Source organism: Lycorma delicatula, chromosome 10, assembly GCF_047948215.1.
Source record: "Lycorma delicatula isolate Av1 chromosome 10, ASM4794821v1, whole genome shotgun sequence".
In the NCBI taxonomy this organism is placed as follows: Eukaryota; Metazoa; Arthropoda; class Insecta; order Hemiptera; family Fulgoridae; genus Lycorma; species Lycorma delicatula.
The window spans coordinates 27833201-27854731 of NC_134464.1; the positions used below are offsets into that span (position 1 = coordinate 27833201).

The 21531-nt window shown below is 31.7% G+C and overlaps 1 long non-coding RNA gene across 1 annotated transcript in view; it reads right to left on the reverse strand.

Annotated features, from left to right (window-relative positions):
• Positions 1-18773: 18773 nt before the first annotated feature.
• Positions 18774-21531, reverse strand: part of LOC142331481 (uncharacterized) — a 215200-nt gene continuing 212442 nt past the window's right edge. The window contains exon 4 of the long non-coding RNA XR_012758004.1: positions 18774-19019. This is a non-coding gene — a long non-coding RNA (uncharacterized LOC142331481). The remainder of the gene's footprint in view (positions 19020-21531) is intronic.

Here is a 21531-nt window from a genome sequence, read left to right on the forward strand (position 1 = left end):
CATTATTAAAAATAAAATTAAAAATTTGAAATTTTAAAACGTGTTGAAGTTTATTTTAAAACAGTTATTTAATTATAAATAAAATCTGATGTGGACTCCACACAACTTCCTTGTACGTTTATTAAATTCCACATACACATTTTTTTTTAAAAAGACAATACATAAAATTTTATTTTTTTTATTTTTTTGCTTGATTAATAACTTCTGATATTTTTTCATAATTTTTTTTTTATTGTTATTATTTATCGTAAACTTTTTTTTATAATCAGAGGTTAATAATTAATTATTAATTAATCAATGTATTTAAATTAAAAAAAAATTAAAAAAGGTAGGAGATGAAGTCTGATTCGAACCGATGAGCCTTCTTGTTGTAAGATCCAAATATTTCATTAATTAAAATTTTATTTGGCTGTAAATCTGGAACCAATGAAAATAAGTACTACTTAAGATATATCGTTGAAAAGCTCTTAATAAGGGCTTATTACTGTGCAGTTAAGCAAATGTTCAAAATCCACATTTTTTGAATTTGGACTTTTTTGGACAAATTTGGTCCAGTCGATTGCAATCAAAAGTGGAGATGCACAACTAGATGTAACAGCAGTACTAAGTCCAAAATTTCAACATTTTACGGCTAATCGTTTTTGAGTTATGCGAGATACGTACATATGTACAGACGTCACCCCGAAACTAGTCAAAATGGATTCAGGGATGTTCAAAAGAAATGTGGAAACCGAAATTTTACGCGATCATAATATTTCCTTTACTTTGTACATGGAAGTAAAGAAAAAACCAATAATCTCGATAATTCTATCTATTGAATCTTTTTGGCAAATATTTACAAATTTTTGTGGAAATTATTTTTATTTTGTAGTCTTTTGATTCGTAATTTCCAGAGTAAAAATTATTTTTCAAAGAATAAAATGGAAAGGTTAAAGGTAAAAGGTTAAATAAGATCAGTGTAACTACTTTTCTCCAAGATACTTTATCACAACAATATTATAAATGATCATTAATTTATATTATCGTAAAGGGGTGATCCTAAAACTAAATAACAAAACTAATCGTTAAACATCACTTTAATCTCATCTAATTAAGGTTGTGATGGAAAAGCTTTCAATTCAGTGGTTATTCCTACCATATTGAAAAAAAATGTTAATCCGTTAAATATTGCTGCCGTTACATGGTAAGATTTACCCGATTGCGTTAATAGTCATGAATAAAAGTATATTAAATTTATTTTTATAAATATCAGATTTCTACGAGAGTTTTATATGGATATATAGAGAGTGTCCCACGAAGAGATATAAGCTTCTGATTTAGTATAACTCGACGATTCCTCCACCGATACTATTGAAGTCTTACAAATATTTTAACGAAGGTCTAAAAAATGGTCTGCGAAAATTTCAACCTTCTAGGATTCATAGAAACAAAATTGCGGATTTCAAATTAAAACATCAATTTTAGATAAACCCCATTTTTTTACTCATACATAATAGCTGGTAAAAATGATTAAAAACAGATGTTAACTGGAACTAGAATAATTAAAAACAATTATATAATTAGTTATGGTTATGACTAATCATTAACTTGTTTTATTCCATTTGAACAGCTGTTTAAATATACGTCTGCATGGTGAATGATGGAGAAATGGGGGAGTGATACTAATTCAAAAGTGTATACCTCTTTGTGGGACACACGATGTGTGTGTATATATGTATGTATAATTAAATAGAGTGTTTGATACCAGGACTCCTCTAGGAATAATAGAATTTTTTAGTTGATAAAAAACCTTCATGTCTCTCAGAAGCAAGCTTTTATATCGTAGGTAAGATAACAATCTTGTATCACTGAAAAGTCCAGATTAAGAAATTTTTTTCTGAAAAAAGGGCAAACATTTTTCATACATATACTCCAAATGATTTTTTAGTTTTGGACGATGTGAGATGGAAAAATTTAAACACTTTTTTTATTAGGTTTTGAGTAATTCGTATCTAAAATCAGTGGAAAGATACAGCAGTAATTTTCAAGGAAATATTTTGTTAATTCCTCTACCTTTTAAATCTATTAAATATCAGCCAATGAATCGACCAACAAAATTATAGAAAATTTAATTCACAAAACTGCTAAAATTCAGGTGATGTATCAGAATTCAATATCTGCTAAAAAAAATATCGTGCAACTAATGAATGAATAACTAAGTAACAGCGGCGGCTCGTGTGTAGGAACTGTGGGATTGCAGCACCCCCAATTTTCACTTGATATTAATCAAATAACATCTAATAAACGGAGTCCTTTTTTCTTTAATTCTTTTTTAAACTTGTAAAATATATAACCCTTAAGTTTAATGTCAATAGCCATTCCCCAGTTTATGAAAAAGATACAAAAATCTTGTATGGAACTATGCGCTTCACAGTTCCAGCGGCGTGGTGTTTGGCTGTTGTACGCATGCGCACATAGGAAGCTGCACGCGAGGCTGTGAGGTAGAGAGAGCACTGTTGCTTCCGAAAGTGCTGATCCTGGCATGCTGGTAGAAGGTAGTTCTTTTTTTATTCCGCGTGTGTAGTGCTTAAAAACGTAATACCATATTCTTGAATGTGATAAAATGTAGAATTAGATTATTATACTGCTTCCAGCTTTTCTATTTGATTCATTTTTTTCCGGTTCTTTTATTTTAGAGAAAAATTTAACCATGGTCTTGAAAAGGCCAAAAAAAAATTTTCTGGAGCAGCACCCCTCACTAATTTTAGCTACGAGCCGTAACTGCTAAGTAATAAAAAAAATTAATAATTAACAACAAAATAAAAAAAAAATAAAAAAATTTAAACAGAAAATAACCGAAAACCAAATTTTTTTTATTAAATTTCCCTCATATTGTTTGTAAGTTACTAAAAGACATGTTCCTACTTGCCCTTTATCTATAAATATTCGTGAGTTGTATAAAAGTAGGGAATACCATTTTCCTTAATGTAGACTAGTCAGCATGATTAACCAACCAAGCAGGAACTCTTAATTCATTCATAATATCAGATAGCAGATATTCTATTATTTACTAATATTAAATACCTTAAGAAACTAAAATGTCAAACAGGATATATAAAATAGACGAAAGAGGAACTAAGGTTAAACACTTAACGTTAATAGAGGAGAATTGTTTGGATACAATGACGTTTATATAAATAATTTATAATTCAACATTTATTATGGATAAAGAAAGAAACAGTACAAAAGAAACTGAATAGAAGAAGAAAAACGGGTCATTTTGATAAAATACAGAAATATGGAAAAGAAGAAGAAAAAAATAAAATAGAAATAATGCTGGCGTGATCCTTAGTACATCGCTTCCTACTAAATAAAAAAATAATCTTTTCATATATTAGTAGTATTATTTGTATTTTATTAATATAGATTTAATAAAAAATAAAAATAAACATGAAAATTGTTATCTATTCTATCCTAACGATGGTGATAATAAGAATAATAATAATAATAATAACGTGACGTATAAACAAGGAAACAAGTTTTCGATAAGATAACAAAAATAATAAAATAAAATTTCTTAACGATATTGTTTAATTATAGTCGAAAATTAAATAAGTAGATACTTTGTAAAATTTGTCTTTTAGTAAAAACCGATTAACATTCTTCTATACAAAATTACCATATACATAAATAGCTTATCTAAAAATAAAAAACTAAGAACGGTGGAAGAGAAAAATAACACAATAAATTTTTATAAGTCACTGAAGATTCCTATTAGGTATACATTAAATTTACTTCCTCTACAAATTTCTTGTATTAAAAATTAACATAATTGATGTCAAATTCCATTATAAATTAATGAATTTTAATTTTCAATAAAGAGAAATATTTTTAAATGAATTATTCATATTATATAAAAAAAAGTTTCATTAACTGCTAAAAAAATTAATTTTTTTTTTTAATCTTCAATAAAATTAATTGTACTCGTCATCACCAGTACGATATAAATATACAGAGTGATTCACGAAGAATGTAACAAACTTTCAAATATTCTACTGGTGAAAATAAAGAAATAAAGAAGACAACACAATTGTAGAATTTACCCGTCACGCTGCTGTTTTCTGATGTACAGCTTACACACACACAACAATTTAAAATATTTATCATTTTATTTAAATATAATATTTTTTGTTTATTTAATTCAATGATTGTAACTAAAGCGCGCGCGCATACCGTACTTAATTCGCGCGGGTTTGGTAGTACTAGCGGCCATTTTAAATATGATTCATTTATTTAATTCTACCGTTCATCTGTGACATCACAACATAGCAGTCGACTACAACAGTAATACGTCAATGCTATACTAGGGTTCCTTGTGGGATAGGGGGTACTATTTACGTAGAATACCTACTTAGCCACTGGTTTATTTAAAGCATATTTTTGAGTAGGGGTGTGATTTTGCAAAAAAACATGAATGTTTTTTTTTTAATTAACAGATGTGCCTAAGAATAATAAGACCTTAATTAGGAGAAATATCGTCACCTAATGAGTCGTCTCAGGGTGAGGCTGTACAGTAAGGTGACCTTGCTGTACAGGTGATTGTGCTATACAGCCTCACTCCCTTGACCTTTTAAGTTGAAAATTTAATGGCACCATATATAGAAGTAATTTGATCCGGTTTGGTCAAAATCGGTTCAGTAGTCCTGGAGATATAATGAGTGCGATACTTAACACACACACAGTACATATGAACATCCATTACGAAAGAAAGGATACATTAAATACAGTATCAATTCTATGGTAATTAGATGTTTAATAAACAGTAATTGACTTAACGAAGACGGCTTCGGTAAAAACTGAAGCCTTTGGTTCAGTTAAACGCCATAATTAGATATTAAACATCTGCTACATAATTGATGCCGTATTGCTTCTTCATAAAATGATACATACGTTGGTTGAGCTAACTCAGTTTTCTCTTTATTATGCCAATGATGCATATAAAGTACTTAAAAGGTGTAAGATACATCAATCAGAGGAGTTTCCTCTTAGTTAATGATTCTTATTATACCAGTCTTATTGATCAGATTCAAAATAAAAGATACTATATAAAGACAACCTCATTTACACTATAAATACATATTTCCGTTATAGAATTTACTTGAAATCAATACTGCTATCTGTATAGTCATTGTAAAAGACGGGACAAAATAAATTGGAGGAAATTAATACCTCCTCATGAAATTTTAATATAGACTCTACAAGTCATACTCTATCTTCGCCAATAGATTTGAAACTTAATAAAAAAATAACATAATTTATTAATTTTATTTCCAATAATTTTACAGTTAAACTAAGCAACTTCGTTTAATTTCTGAATTTTTTTATTTTTTAATGCGTGGTAGAAACGTGTCTTTTTTATTTTTTATTACTTTACGCCGTGTGAAACGAATAAAAATATCTCTAAAAAACTGTCATGCTTAAGACCTTTTGAAAGATTTTATACCAATGGGTTTTCAGTTTTTTATAATTTTTCAAGTAATATTATTAAGATAGAAATAGTTATTATTTTCAAAAACTGAAATAAACGCTACGATTTGTTTAAAAAAAAATGCTGAGTAAGGAAACGGGGAAATAAATAGTAAATATTTTATTCTCATTAATACATAATAATGTACCATTCTAAGAAAAAATAAAAACAGAAAATCAAATTATAAGATAAAAAATAAATATGATTAAAAGCCATATTAATTAAACACAAACGAAATAATGTTAAAGTAAATATATGAAAGGGCTAAATATAAAAAAATAACTACAAAATATTTCACAATTCAGAAGCCGTTATTGAAAATTATTTTAATTATATATTAATGCAGATAAAGTATTTTCTTTTTGGGTAGAGGATTTAAACACAAAAATTGATAATAAATAGGATAAAAACACGAATCAGAATCACAAATTATTCGCCAAGAAAGAAGTTGGCAACGTCGGATTTAAAAAAAATTAATGTATACCTCTTGGAGTGGTGTTAGCGTCGACGGTTGTAATATATAGTAGGCGGGAAATCCTTCTGATCGTATAACCATACGAATTTTGTATCACTTTTGTCAGTTTCCGTTTTTGACATGAAACGTCTTTAAAATCACACCGAAACATACGGGTACCAGAACAGAAATTTGTAGCGTAACGAAAAGGTCTATATCGTCCTACCTTAATAACTCCCTAACTATTTATCTCAGAGACGTAGATGCGGTATCATTTTATAACACATGGTCAGCTCGCCGATACGACTTTGAGTTTGCGTCATTGATGAGCGGGTTGGTGGGAAGGGGGGCACAGCGCAGATCGTCCAAAACTGGCGCTCTCGCAGATTTCCATTCAGTGTAGCCCACGAGACGTGATAGCGCGGTAATTCGTGTGTTTGTGTTAAGAGTTTGTCGAAATGGATCGATTTAAATAATATTATTTTGTATTTTGCACATTATTTATATGTAAAAAATTAAAGTAAACGAGTAAAAAAATATAACAATTCAATTTGTCAGCCTCAGCCCGCACAAAAGCCGGCCGGAAATATATATTACGTATATCATTGGAAAGGGGAGGTTATGGGCCACGCACAGGCACCTTAATGTTCTGTACCGAACGAGCGATATTGTTTCGGGAGCGTTGCAAATCTGGCAAGGCGCGCTCAGTGAACGACGCCGACGGCGCGAGCTCCTCTACCGCTGCTTATCATGACTTACGTCTCTCATATCACAGACCGATGTTGAACAAAATTGTCTCGAATATTGGTTGAAATAAATATCATGTACTGTTTAGTGTCTATTTTATGTTAAAATTAAATTTAGTATGCATCAGTCTCATTTTTATTTCAATCCAATATGCTAAAAGTGAGTGACTCGCTCTCATACAGACCAACCAATTTATTTGTAGAGTTGGTAAATGAACAAACTAAAATTTTCCATTGGAGACTTTCAGTTTTTTTCAAAAAAAAAAAACGATAATGGCTCTCCCATTTAACTGTAGATAAGTTGGTCGGTCTGTAGCTCGGAGGGACTTCATCCAAGGTCTGTAACGTTTCACCTTAAACCAATGGCCGTGCGCCCCGACACAGGTCCACCCGATTTTCTTTTGGAACCAGTGATTTCATTTCACTAATAATTTTTACCCTTTACAAGCTTTCAAATGTTCAAGTACCGTAGAAATAGATGGGGTTTTTGAGCGGAATAACGATTTGAAATGCCAATGAAAATTTGTTGTTCTTGGCAACGCCTCATCAGTAGGCTCAGTGACAGTAAACGAGGAGGAAATTAGAGGTGTCAGTATATTTGTCTACAATTTTAGTTTTGGCTTCAGTCATTTGACTGGTTTGATGCAGCTCTTCAAGATTCCCTATCTAGTGCCAGTCGTTTAATTTCGGTGTATCCCCTACATCCTACATCCTTAACAATTTGTTTTACATATTCCAAACGTTGCCTGCTTGCACAATTTTTCCGTTCTACCCGTCCCTCCAATATTAAAGCGATTATTCCAGGATGTCTTAATATTTGGCCTACAAGTCTGTCTTCTTTTAACTATATTTTTTCAAATGCTTCTTTCTTCATCAATTTGCCGCAACACCTCTTCATTTGTCACTTTGTCTACCCATCTGATTTTTAACATTCTTCTATAACACCACATTTCAAAGGCTTCTAGGCTTTTCTTCTCGGGTACTCCGATCGTCCAAGTTTCACTTTCATATAAAGCTACGCTCCAAACATATACTTTCAAAAATATTTTCCTGACGTTTAAATTAATTTTTGATGTAAACAAATCATATTTATGAATGAAGGCTCGTTTCACCTGTGCTATTCGGCATTTCATATTGCTCCTGCTTCGTCCATCTTTAGTAATTCTACTTCCCAAATAATAAAATTCTTAATTCATTGGTTCGTCACATTATTTCTACTACATTTAATTACCTTCATTTTGTTCTTGTTTATTTTCATGCGGTTTGTGTAGGACTTCATCCATTTCATCCATGCCGTTCATTGTTTCTTCTTCTCCCTAACAACCTGTTGTACATATTTCAAATATTCCCTGCCATCACAATTTTTCCCATCTACCTCTCTCTTCAATATCAAAGCGACTATTCCACGATCACTTAAGATGTGGACTGTAGTATAACCCGAGAAATCAGTAATGCATCATTTGATGGGGCTTTACTAATTAGTTCCGTATAAGCATCCGGTACTTCTGTAGGTGGTTGAAAACATAATCCAAAGAACGAGTTCAATGAGTGACTCGTTTGGCTATTGTGGTAGCAATAGATATCGCGCTAACCTAGATTTACAGTTTTTCTGTACGAAGATTGTCCCAAACGAAATCTAAAAACATGAACTTGAGATGTCGGAAAAACAGATTTAACTGCAAGATGCGCACTGCACTCAAAATCTAAAATATTAGGTTTTAAATGATAAACCCACCGGGCTGGTCTAGTGGTCAACGCGTCTTCCTAAATTAGCTGATTTGGAAGTCCAGCATTCAAATCCTAGTAAAGCTAATTATTTTTACACGGACTTGAATACTAGATCGTGGATACCGGTGTTCTTTGGTGGTTGGGTTTCAATTAACCACACATCTCAGGTATGGTCGAACTGAGAATGTACAAGACTACATGTTAATTCACACTCATACATATCATCGTCATTCATCCTCTGAAGTATTATCTAAACGGTAGTTACCGGAGGCTAAACAGGAAAAAGAAAAAGAAAGACTTCATGTTAATGAAGAAAATACGCAAGTAATAATTTTACTTCCTAGAACGAAGTAAAGGAAGTATTGTGATCGCGAAAAATTTCAGTTTCCAGATTTCAACGGAAATAACCAATTTGACTATCCCTGAATCCATTTTGACTAGTTTCGGCGTGACGTCTGTACGTACTTACGTATGTTTCTCGCATAATTAAAAAACGATTATCCGTAGGATATTGAAATTTTGGATTTAGGATTATTGTAACATCTAGTTTACCACAATTTTTGACTACAATCGACTGGACCAAAAGTATCCAAAAAAACCAAAAATCAAAAAATTAAATTGGGTTTTGGACTTTTTCTTAACTGTAATTTCGAAAAACGTTTTTAAAAAATAAATAAATAAACCGAGTAGGATCATAGTAATGGATAATGCTTCATATCACTCGGTGCAATTGGATAAAGCTCCAACCAACACTAATCGGAAGCAAGAGTTGAATGATTGGTTTTCCAATTTTGGTTGATTATTTTTAGTTTCACCGTGAGTCATTGCAGAACATTCAATGACTAAATGAAAACTTTTGGAAATTATTCACAGGAAAAATCTTCAAGACCTATATATGAAATGGCAAAAGAAGCAGGCCACAAAGTCATCCAATTGCCTCACTATCACTGTTACTTCAGTGCTGTTGAAATTTTGTAGTCACGTCAAAATATATGTAAAAAAATAATATTAAAACGTTTACAATGACGGAAGTAAAAGAAATTATATTGAAAGGAATAAATATTAAAACTCCTCAAGACTAGTAAAAAGAGGTGCAACATGTTAAAAGAGTTATATATGAAGTCATAGAACGAGTCGTTCTATGAAGCTTTCTACGTTCGAAAAGCCTTGGACGTAGATAGGCAACAAATTTAGAAGAATCATCTAGTTCATCTTCCATTTTCGATAGCGCCTCTAAGTTGTCGAAATGGACGGACGGAATTCATACACTTTTTGATGAATAACGCCACAATATTTATTTATAGTTATTATTTTTCTTGTACGGTAGTTGTTTTCCCCAGTTTAAACAATATATTGTGGTGATTATCATAATATCAATAACTACTGTAAATTGTTAATGTAAAAATAGAATAAATATATTGTAGCCTACTGTAAATAATTAAAAAAATAATAATAACAGGCGGACAATAATAAAAATAAAAAAATAAATTAAAAATGATATTTCGAGAAATGGCTGACACTTAACTTTAAGAGAAAAGAATCGCTAGGTCAACGGCAATGTGTAATTGGTTTGCTTGGCATTTCTTGAGCTTTGAAACAGTTTAGCGACCAATGTTCTAAATAGCTCCTAGGGTTTACCTAACAGAGTGTGCGGACTAAGCGCGGTGCCACACACCACCCGCTTACGTGTCTCAACCGGTCACTTGTCATATATTAATAATATGGGTAGGCGCATCCCGTCAACTACTAAAAATATATATGATTTCCGTAAATTAAAATGTACTTTCTAGACAGTAATTCGCTGCCATGCCTAGGTCGCTGAATGCCAGCAAGTACCTGTCCACCATATTAAAGCGTTTGGAGCCTAAATTGGCTGGTGGTCAGCCATATATCTCTAGGTTAGCTTCCGGCAGCAGTGCGGTAGGAGTCTTTCTCTTAAGTAAACTACTGATGTCGGCTGAACATAGCAACCGCATCAAGGAACTCCCACACGGTCTGACAATATTACTCTCGCCAAATTGACTCGCCGCTTGTGAGTGGCCAATTTTCCCCTTGACCTCTAAGTTTCAGGTCCTGGAACTTAGACAAAAACGACAAAAATTAAATTAACAAGTAATAGAATGAGTTACGCTGCTCCCCTTCAACATTGTATAATGCAAAGAAGGTATCGGTTATTAAAATAAAAATAACAAATACTGGCGTGATGAAACCGTTCAAAAAGAGTAATAATACCATTCTTTTAATCGATTCTTGAATGAACTACGTTATCAGCTAGCGTGTGATGCTTTTTCGTGACCCTCGCTATTACTTCCTTGTTCGTACAAATCAAGTATTGTAACCGCGAAAAATGTTGGTTTCAAGATTTCAACGGAAATATCCATCTGACCATCCCTGAATCCATTTTGACTGGTTTTGGCGTGACGTTTGTACGTAGGTATGTATTTCGCATACCTCAAAAACGATTAGCTAAAATGTGAAATTTTGGATTTAAGAATGTAACATCTAGTTGTGCATCTCTCCATTTGACTGCAATCGACTGAATCAAAAGTGTCCAAAAAAGGCTATAATCCAATTTTTTTGGATTTTGTAATTTTTCTTAACTGCATTAATAAGCCCTCATTAAGAGCTTTTTAACAATATTTCATAATTGGTACGTATTTTCATTGGTTCCAGAGTTAGAGCCAAATAAAATTTTAATTAATGAAATATTTGGATCTTAGGAGAAGACACATCGGTTCGAATCAGACTTCATCACAGTTTTTTTAAATTAAATATACTGATTTATTAATAATCATTAACCTCTAATTGTAAAAATATTTTACGATGAATAATGAGTTAACAAAAAAAATAAATATGAAAAAATTAGAAGTTATTAATTAAATAAAATTTTATGTACTTTTACGAATGTGTATGTCTAATTTAATATGCGTACAAGGAAGTCATGTGGTGTCCACAACAGATTTTTTCTCAGTTGACTCCCCATTCAGAAGCCTGCGTTAAGAAGTTTCGCTTTAATATCGACCTTTCATCCGCAGGTCCCGGGTTCGAATACCGGTCATGCATGGCATTTTAAAACGCTACAAAAATTGTCATTCATCTTATCCTCTTTCCTTTTTCTGTTTAGCCTCTGGAATCACCATAAGGTATTACTTTAGAGGATGAATGAGGATGACATGTATGAATATAAATGAAGGCTAGTCTTGTACAGTCTCAGGTCGACCACTCCTGAAATGTGTGGTTAATTGAAAACCCAACCAACAAAGAACACCAATATCCATGAGTTAGTATTTAAATTCATGTAAAAATATCTGCCTTTACAAGGATCTGAACCTTAGAACTCTCGATTTCGAAATCAGCTGATTTGCGATGACGAGTTCTTCTCTAGACCAACCCAGTGGGTTGATTCATTCATCTCATTCTCTGAAGTAAAATGCAACGGTTGTCCCACAGGTTTAAAAATATATATACAGCTGTATAGATGTGAAAAGAGGGTTAATGAAAAGGCTACAATGAAAATTATCAGATTAAGCTACTTTTGAGCAGCTATTTATAATACTGTAACAAGATATTTTAGAATTATTAATTTAAATTCTTACACGTTGATTTAAATTAAATCAAATTTTAATAGATATTACATGAAAAAAATAAAATATTTTATAGCCAGAGGTTAAAAATAAAATTAATTATAAAAAAATAACGGTAGACGTAATTATCTTTAATGCAAAAACTAAAAATATATAAGTAAATATACGTTGCAAAAAAACTCTTTCGATTAATTTTAAAAGTCAAGGTGACTTTTTATGATATAGATTATACAATTATAAATTCATTTTATCCCGTTACAATGTTTAATGAATTATTATTCGATAGTGAACAAGTTACATAATAGTTGCATGATATAAATGCATAACAAGTACATCATAATTTCATGACTGCAACCAAAATATACGTAAGTATTTATTAATAATAAGAATAATAGGGTTGCATCTCCTCAAATAACTTAACTTTTAAATGTCAACTAACAGTTTAATGCTAAAGCATTCTTGGAAAAATTTTAATAGCCAAGTAATTTACATATATGTAAAATATGTATTAAGAAAGAAGAGTTATTTGTAATCTGTACTAGAATAAGGTAGTTTAGATTAAAGTACAACACCATGAAAGGCAAAACCAGTGAGAAAAAATAAGATAAATACGTAATTTAGCCTATTTGTTACTTTTTAACTTATATTTTAACAAAAAAAATCATTACAACTTTCTGAATAAATTTCTGAAAAACCAGAATAACAATTCAAGGAGAAAAACTTAAGATGAAAAGCAGAAATAATTTAAAAGAAATATTGAATGATATTTATTCATTAATAGCAAAAAACCTAATTTTATATAAAGAAAGATTAAAAACAAAGGTAATGAAAAATGATATTAGTTATAAAAGATACGAAAACATTATACTCAAAGAATTATTCATTTTATAATATTTAAAATATTATTGTACGGTATACAACAAGAAGTCATGTGTACACCACATGACTTCATTGTACACTTAGTAAATTACATATACACATTTTTAATTTCTTGTACGAAGTAAAGGAAGTATTTTTATCGCATAAAATGTCGGTTTTCAAATTTCAACGGAAATATCTATTTTGACAATCCCTGAATCCATTTTGATTAGTTTCGGCGTGACGTCTGTATGTACGTACGTATGTATCTCACTTAACTCGAAAACGATTAGGCATAGGATGTTGACATTTTGAATTTAGGATTGTTGTAACATCTAGTTGTAGACCTCTCCTTTTGATTGGAATCGACTGAACCAAAAGTGTTCAAAACAGCCCAAAATAAAAAAAAAATTGGATTTTGGATTTTTTCTTAACTGCAGTAATAAGCCCCCATTGAGAGCTTTTAAAGTATGTAAAATATGTGGTACTTATTCTCATTGGTTCCAGAGTTATAGCCAAATAAAATTTTAATAAATGAAATATTTCGATCTTACAAGGGGAAGGCACATCGATTCGAATCCGACTTCATCTCCTTTTTTGTAACTTTTTTTTAATTTAAATATATTGATTTATTAATATTTAATAACTTCTGATTGTAAAGAGTTTTTACAATAATAACAATAAAAAAAAAAAACAGAAGTTATTAATGAAATAAAATTTTATGTACTTTTCATTTAAAAAAAATAAAATTATTATTAAATATGTAATTTAACAGGCGTATAAGGAAGTCATGTGATGTCCACATCAGATTTTTTAGATTTCTTTAAAAGCATTTTTTATTTTATACTTTTTATTAGTAAAAATTTTAAATAAATTTAACATTACTAAACTTTAATATTAGTTAAATATTTACGTGAGTAAATATAATATGGAAGTTTTTGTTATCTCATACAAGAATGTTGAAAGCGTTACGTTGGTTGAACGCTATATCGATGTTCATACAAACAACCTACTGCGCATGAGTACTTCTCTTCAACTTCTCTTCTTGTTTTTCTTTCTCTGTTTAGTCTCTGGAACCACCATAAGGTATTACTTCAGAGGATGGATGAGGATGATACGTATGAATGTAAATATAGTATAGTCTTGTACAGTCTCAATTACTGAGATGAGTGTAGTTAATTGAAACCCAACTACCAAAGAACACCGGTATCCACAATCTAATATTCAAATCCGTATAAAACAACTATCTTTTTTAGTAGGATTTAAAAGCTGAGACTATACAAGACTACTATTCATACATATCATCCTCTGAAGTAATACCTTCAGAGGTGGTTCCAGAGACAGAACAGAAAAAGAGAGAGGATTTGAACCTTAGAATTCCCGACTTGGAAATCAGCTGATTTGTGATGACGAATTCACCACTAGACCAACCCGGTTGGTTGGACTCCACCTTCTGCGCATTTGTACTTACCGTTAAATGTTAACAGTAGAACGAAAGTGAGATCAAGAAAAGCATGTAATAAATAGTGTAAATGAATATTTTTGGTTTTGAATTTTTTAATATGCACAACATATGAAATTTTTACTTTATCCCAACTTAATTAAATATTTTTATTCAGAAAATTAATCATCATCTTTTAGGTAATTATTATTATTTCGTAAACGTAAATTGTTTTAAATAAAAACATTATTGTTTATTCATGACATACATCAATGATGGACCTAGTACAACATTGATAAATATATAGAATATGACTTTAACTAGAAGAAATAAACATTTATGGACTTCATCCAGGTATAGTTATTCGAAATCTTGGTAAAAGATAATTATAACAGTAAAAAGTAAAAATAAATGTTAATCTTGTTTTTTTTAAAGAGAAAGTTTAAATATGATAAAATTAAACAGCTCTATCTGTATATAGAATTATATGCATCATTGGATAAAGTTTTAAAGTTTAATAAATGGCATAAAGGTGTGAAATAGAAAATTGATTAACGATTAAAAACAACAAACACGATGAATATCGTAACTTATAAAAGCTATTATTATAATATTATAAACATACAATAACAATTTAATTTGACAGCTTTATTTCCAATTTAGTTTTAAAACAATTGGAATCCTTGGGATGAAAAAAAACTACAATTCAATTAAAATCTTTCACTGATATCATCAAATCACCATAAAAAGGTGTATGTAAATTATTAGGGTATTATTTTTTACATTACATTAACTGTATTGCATTCTTATACAAAAAACATTATAAAGAGATGTTTATTACGCCAATAGGAACGTTAAATCTTTGTGTGTATGCTGCATGAGATTAAAAACTCAGTTAAACTGAGTTAAAAAGTGTTAATCAGTAATTTAAAATTAAATCGTAGACACAATATTATTTAGTCTCTTTTAACAACTTTATAACAAAAATGGTAAATTTAATATTTAATTAAAATAGGTTAAAACAACAATAATATCTTAGTTTTTTTTACAATAAAGGTACGTAAACAAAAATAAATATAAAACATTTAACTATTTACATAAAGATTATATATAAAAGATTGCCATAAACCTCTTTTCTTTTACTTTTTCTGTTTAGGTTCTGGAACTACTATAAGGTATTACTTCAAAGGATTAATGAGGATGATATGTATGAATGTAAATGAAGTTCAGTTTTTTTGTCGTCTCAGGTCGACCATTCCTGAGATGTGTGGTTAATTGAAACCCCCTACCAAAGAACGGTCAGCCTCCGTGGCGCGAGTGGTAGCATCTCCGCCTTTTATCCGGAGGTCCCGGATTCGAATCCTGGACAGGCATGGAATTTTCACACAAGCTATAAATCATTAATCTCATACTCTGAAGCAATACATAACGGTGGTCCCGGAGATTAAACAAAAAAAAAAACACCAAAGAACACTGGTATCCACGACCTAGCATTCAAATCCATATAAAAGTTAACTGTCTTTACTAGGATTTGAATCTTACAAATCTAGGCTACGAAATCAGTTGATCTGCGATGACGAGTTCACCACTAAACCAACCCGTTGAGTTTGTCTACCTTACTATACTTCATCTGTGATTTCCCCCCCTGGAGCTGGAACCGTAATTAAGCATTAACATAGTGCCGTCGCCTCAAACTATCTCGCCAGGAACTAAGGTTCTTCTCAGGTAGCCGGGACTCCACCTTTTAATAATTTTCCATGCCTCTAATGAGAAACATCCAAAGGGATCCCCCACTGAGATTACAGTCTTAATATTCCCACCATGTAGAACCCCAGGGAGTTCCCGTTCAAGGTGGCCGTCCTGAACGGGGCTGTTCCAACTCTTCCAAACCTATTCATAGATGGAACCTCATTTCGGTGATGAGGTGCTACAGCCACAACCTCCAAGCGAATAATCTCACACGTCACAGAAGGAACATCTGGCCCCTTTCGTACAGCTAATACGGACAGGACCCTGTGTCAGCAAAGCATCCGCCAGAATGGGTGGCACACCAACCGTCGCCACCTGCGTAACGCCATACGCCGGGCGCATAGAGAGTACATCGATGGTCACTGACTCTCCAGCAACCTGATGCAGATCACGCATCATCTCCTCCTTGGTCGTGAACATATCTTTCACCATCATGTGAACCCTTCTAGCACCTCCAGTCGATACCGTGGTACCCTCTACCTTTTTCAGGATTTCCTACCTAAGCTTATCCACACTACCACCTGCATCACGTACCCGGATGAGGAGGTCGTCCCCATGACTCTTATGGGCAGACAGGATCCCCGCCCCACCCGATGACACACTTCGCTTAACTGTCCGCAGGAGATCAGCACAGGACTTTCCCCTTCGATTTTACAACCACTATGACTGTTGGCTACTCCACAGGCTTTTTCATCATGGCACGACCCGCCATAACCTTCCCCATCGATATTTTTTCCAAATGGACAAGGAGTGAAACCTCACTCCTCCTAATAGTATACTATACCAGACGGCGCAGGAGCTGTCCCACCCGTCCGGAAGGCCCACAAAAACAGACTTCACTGTCCTTCGCCACTATCTGGGAGATGGCCAAAGCAAGTCTAGAGACCATCTCAGTCTCATCTCCAGCTGTATCAACCACTATAACATGCCCTTTCCTCCAACAACCAGGGTCTCACCAGCAAGGTCTGGTCGATAGCACTGGTCTGTCCAACGAAAACTTGGCACTTCCGCAAGTTACCAAAACGGACCATGTATCCCATTCAAGGTAAACGCTCTTGAAAGCGAGCCAGATTCTGACAATCCACATTTGCCGCCAGGTCGTAAGGCTAAGCCTGGGGATCCCCTGGAGTTCACCAACGTTCGCAACTAACTTTGATACTTGGAAAACGTCCTTCGGCCACCACCCGAAGAACCAATCGTGGTAAATCAGCCTCGATAACACCACTCTCGAGTGCCCGGCGGACATCCACACCCCCAATCGCCGAGCCATCTGGTAAAGACCCTCATCTGGGGTCGGGAGGCCACATCCGAAATAATGACGTATGTTTGCATGGCAAATGCTTGATTGTATATCATTATTTTACTATTTAAATTACAAATAACAATAATAGAATTATTTTTAATTTTTTATTCTGATTCCTAGCTGGTAGGAAGCATATACACAAGGCCAATCCAGATTTAGAAGATAAGCATTTTGACGGATTGTGTAAGCATATATTTGCAATAATTTCCATCAAACTCAGTCACTTACAACCGTAAAATGAACAGTACCATGGGTAAAGTATCATAGTCCCTAAATCAACAGTAAGATTAAAAGTAATTAGTATGTTTATGGTGGAGTGGGGAACCAAAAAGGAAGGATTATGTCATCAAAGGACTTTATTTGAAGATCAACAATGATTCTACCACTGTAGATTGATTAAAGCTTTTGAAATGGCCAAAAATCTAAACTGTCTAAAAATTATTAAACGATCACAATGCTGAAAGAGAAAATATGTAGGAAAAATCTCATTTTCTCAAGGGCAGATGATATCCCCAAACATGGCAGAAGAAAAAAATATAAACAAAAGATTTAATTCAAAGAAAAGGGAAGAAATCATTGAGAAGGAATCAAGTGTAGCCAATTAGTTAAGAGAAACTCAATTTCTAGTGGTGAGATAAGCAAAGAAACTCAAGAATTCTAGCTTCTTTAGCTTATTTCCTCTAGCTTCTTTAGACCAAAAATACATTTGTGATTAACATTAATCAAGATGTTAATTAATTACAACTAAACTCTTTTCAAAAATACCAGATTTGAAAAATGTGGTCTTAACTGAAAAAGATTCTAACTTGTGAATTATAGAGCGTTCTTCTTTTTCTTTATTTCCATATTGATTGCCAACAAAGAACTCAACACAGATAGTAAGAATATAGAAAACCTTTAGGATTTTTTCCTGTATAGACTCCAGGAATCACCATCAGGTATTACTTCAAAGGGCGATATGTAAGTGAAGTAGTCTTGTATGGTCTCAGGTGGACCATTTCTGGTATGTGTGGTTAATTGAAACCCAGCTGCCAAAGAACACTCGTATCTATGATCTAGTATTCAAATTCGTATAAAAGTAACTGCCTTTACTAAGATTTGAGCATTGGAACTCTTGACTTCAAAGCCCTTTAGGATGAAGTTTGTATAGCTACACTTGCTTTTCTTTAAATATACCTCTAAGTACTATTAATATATAATGGAAACATTTACTTTTTTTTTAAAGTATTTGAAAATTTCTTTATTACTCATAATAGTATAATTTTTTTATTACTTTTCTATAATGGTGATATATTTAATGTTCATCTTTGTTCAGCTATTATTTTACTGAATTAATAATTATGAAATGGTGATTCTGAAGAAGAAGATAACTTGGAGTAAAATCTAAAACAGTTACCCTAACAATACTGATTAGGCTGAATATACTTATGACCGTAATATTGACACTGCTAAAATAAACTGTAATTCTAATTAAAAAAATAAATAAAACTACGACATATTTAAGAAAGATCTTTTACAATCATATACCAGCTCTTTAATTTTGTCTCCCAGTCACCAATCTATACCTGGACTCTAATGAACAGCAACGAGTTTTATCAAGGAATACAGCTGATTATGAGCCCTGAAGATGCAATAAATATTTTGAGAATTCTGAAACATTATATCAAAATAATATATCACATTTCTTAAATTATATTTTTTATTTTTATGACATGTTAAATGCTAAAATTGTAATGGTTATAGGAAACCTGATGCGAGTAAAAATTTACTCTAAGAAATAATGTAGACATTTTTAAAAATAATAAACATTCCTTATACCAAGATTATGTAAACTGACGACTGAAGTGATTTCCTGAAGGTTTATTCATAACTGTATATCAGTATGCCAAGCTCATCAAAATGTAGATAATATCTAGTCATTTAAGTAATCATTATCATATTTAGAGAGAGAAAAAAATTCTGATTGGTGATTCTTGGATAATGTGCTTTACATTTATAACAGCCAAATGAAAGATTGGAATGTAATATAGTATAAATTAACAAATAAGTACCACTTTTTTTTGTAAAAAAAATGTGTTTTATACATACTGCTTTAACTGAGAAGGGTAGTTAATTTAGTTATGGGTGTATAGTAATATAAAGGCCAATAAATAATATATCGCCCATTTTACATGAAAACAAATAAGGATTATCAATTTTTTTAATGTTTATCATGATGATGATCTCCCATCATCAGGGTTAAAATTTTAATTTTAGGTTATTTTTTATTATTATAATTTTATTTAAGACAAAATAATTAATTTTAATATATATGTACAGTTCTCATTCTACTGTAGTACTAATGTTAACTTTGTATGGCTTTGTATATCCAAGTTTATATTAAATTACTGCTAAGTTAAAAATATGAAGCAAACATTTTTGTAAATCTATTTTATTGGTTATTATAATAAAAAAAAACATGTTTATTTATTTTTAGTGTATCTTATAATTTTTATTTGCATGTTCTTATTGAAGTACTGAAAAATAAATTAACTTCAGTTTCATTATTTCCTGATACAACAACAATGGCGTATCAGGAACACTGTTCTTAATTTTATACATAAAAAAAAAAGATTCTGATAATGTAATATATTATATGTAACTACATTAAACCAAATTGTAAAAAAAAACACAGTATGTTGATGATAATAATTGCAATTTTATGTAAATAGATGTCATCATTATTTCAAGAGGATTTAGAATTACCATCGGATTATATTTATGTAAATTAAAGACAAGAAAGAAAGATAAAATAGACAAAAACAGAAAGGAGTTAATATTAAAAACACCTACCAGGATTCAAGCACACACATAATATATTTTCTACCTTGTAACCAATATGAAACTACACAAACATTCAGTATCGCCTACATTTCACAATTTTAATAACGGACTAACAATCCAGATGGTGTCATTTCATTTATTACATAACAAAAAACAAAAAAAATGCATTCCCATATGTTTGTGATGATTTTTAAAGAAAAATTTTATTTTTTAAAAATAATACAAACACGCGCGCGCGCACACACACAAACACACACATACACACAACTAGAGATATCAATATTAATTACTTTTTCCAATAAAATAACTGTTTCAGTTACAATGAATAACTGATATTGAGAATTCTTATTTTAATCACTAGTATACAGGAAAATTCCAGATGGTTAAAATCAAAAATTCTATTATTAAACATCCTACAATAAATTATCGTTAAAAATTAAATATAAGGATAGTGTGAAAGATCTCATTCCATTTACATTTATATATATATAAAAATGTAAATGTTCGTTTGTTCAAAATCTTAAATCTTCCGAAAGTTCTTCACTGATTGCTTTGAGATTTTGACACAACGTTGCATTCGAATACACGCCTGTTTTTATATACCTACTATTTATATACCTAAGAAGTCACACCTTTGACAGGCAAAAACAAGGTTTTTTTTAAATACAGCGCTATCTATTAGACGTAAAAGCAACACTCGCTATACTAAATATTTTACGATACGTATGTAAAATAATGTTTCCGATATGTGTGTCTGTTGTAGACTAAAAAACTACTAAGCCGATTTACGCGCGGAGAAAAAGGGAAAAGGGGAAGAGAGAAACGGTAAAAAGGAAGAAGGAAAAAGGTTAAATTTTTTGATGCTTCGTAATCTTCATTTTGTTAATGTTTTATCATACTTTCAATTGTGTTCAATTAATCTATATATATATAAAATCAAATCTACAACAGCAAAGCATTGCCGGGTCTGCTAGTGTATATACAGACTGTCCCATATAAAACCCAACCCATCAATCACTCATCCATGAAATTTCAAAAATCAAGCTTACTCCCGTACTCGTTACTGAAATGGACGCGTCCAACATCTGAACATCGCGGCGACGTAGTAAATCACTACTAAATCAACTGTTCATCGGGTGACCAAACAATTACAATTACGACCTTATCGCATTCAAACGGTTCATCGACTACTTGAGCCCGACAAAGAAAAAAGGCTATAATATTGTCAACGGTTCCGTTGATTTCTGCGTGAGGGAATTAATTTTATGGATTCGTTATTTTTCACAGATGAAGCACGGTTTCATTTGGACGGCTACGGAAACAGCCAAAACAGTAGAAT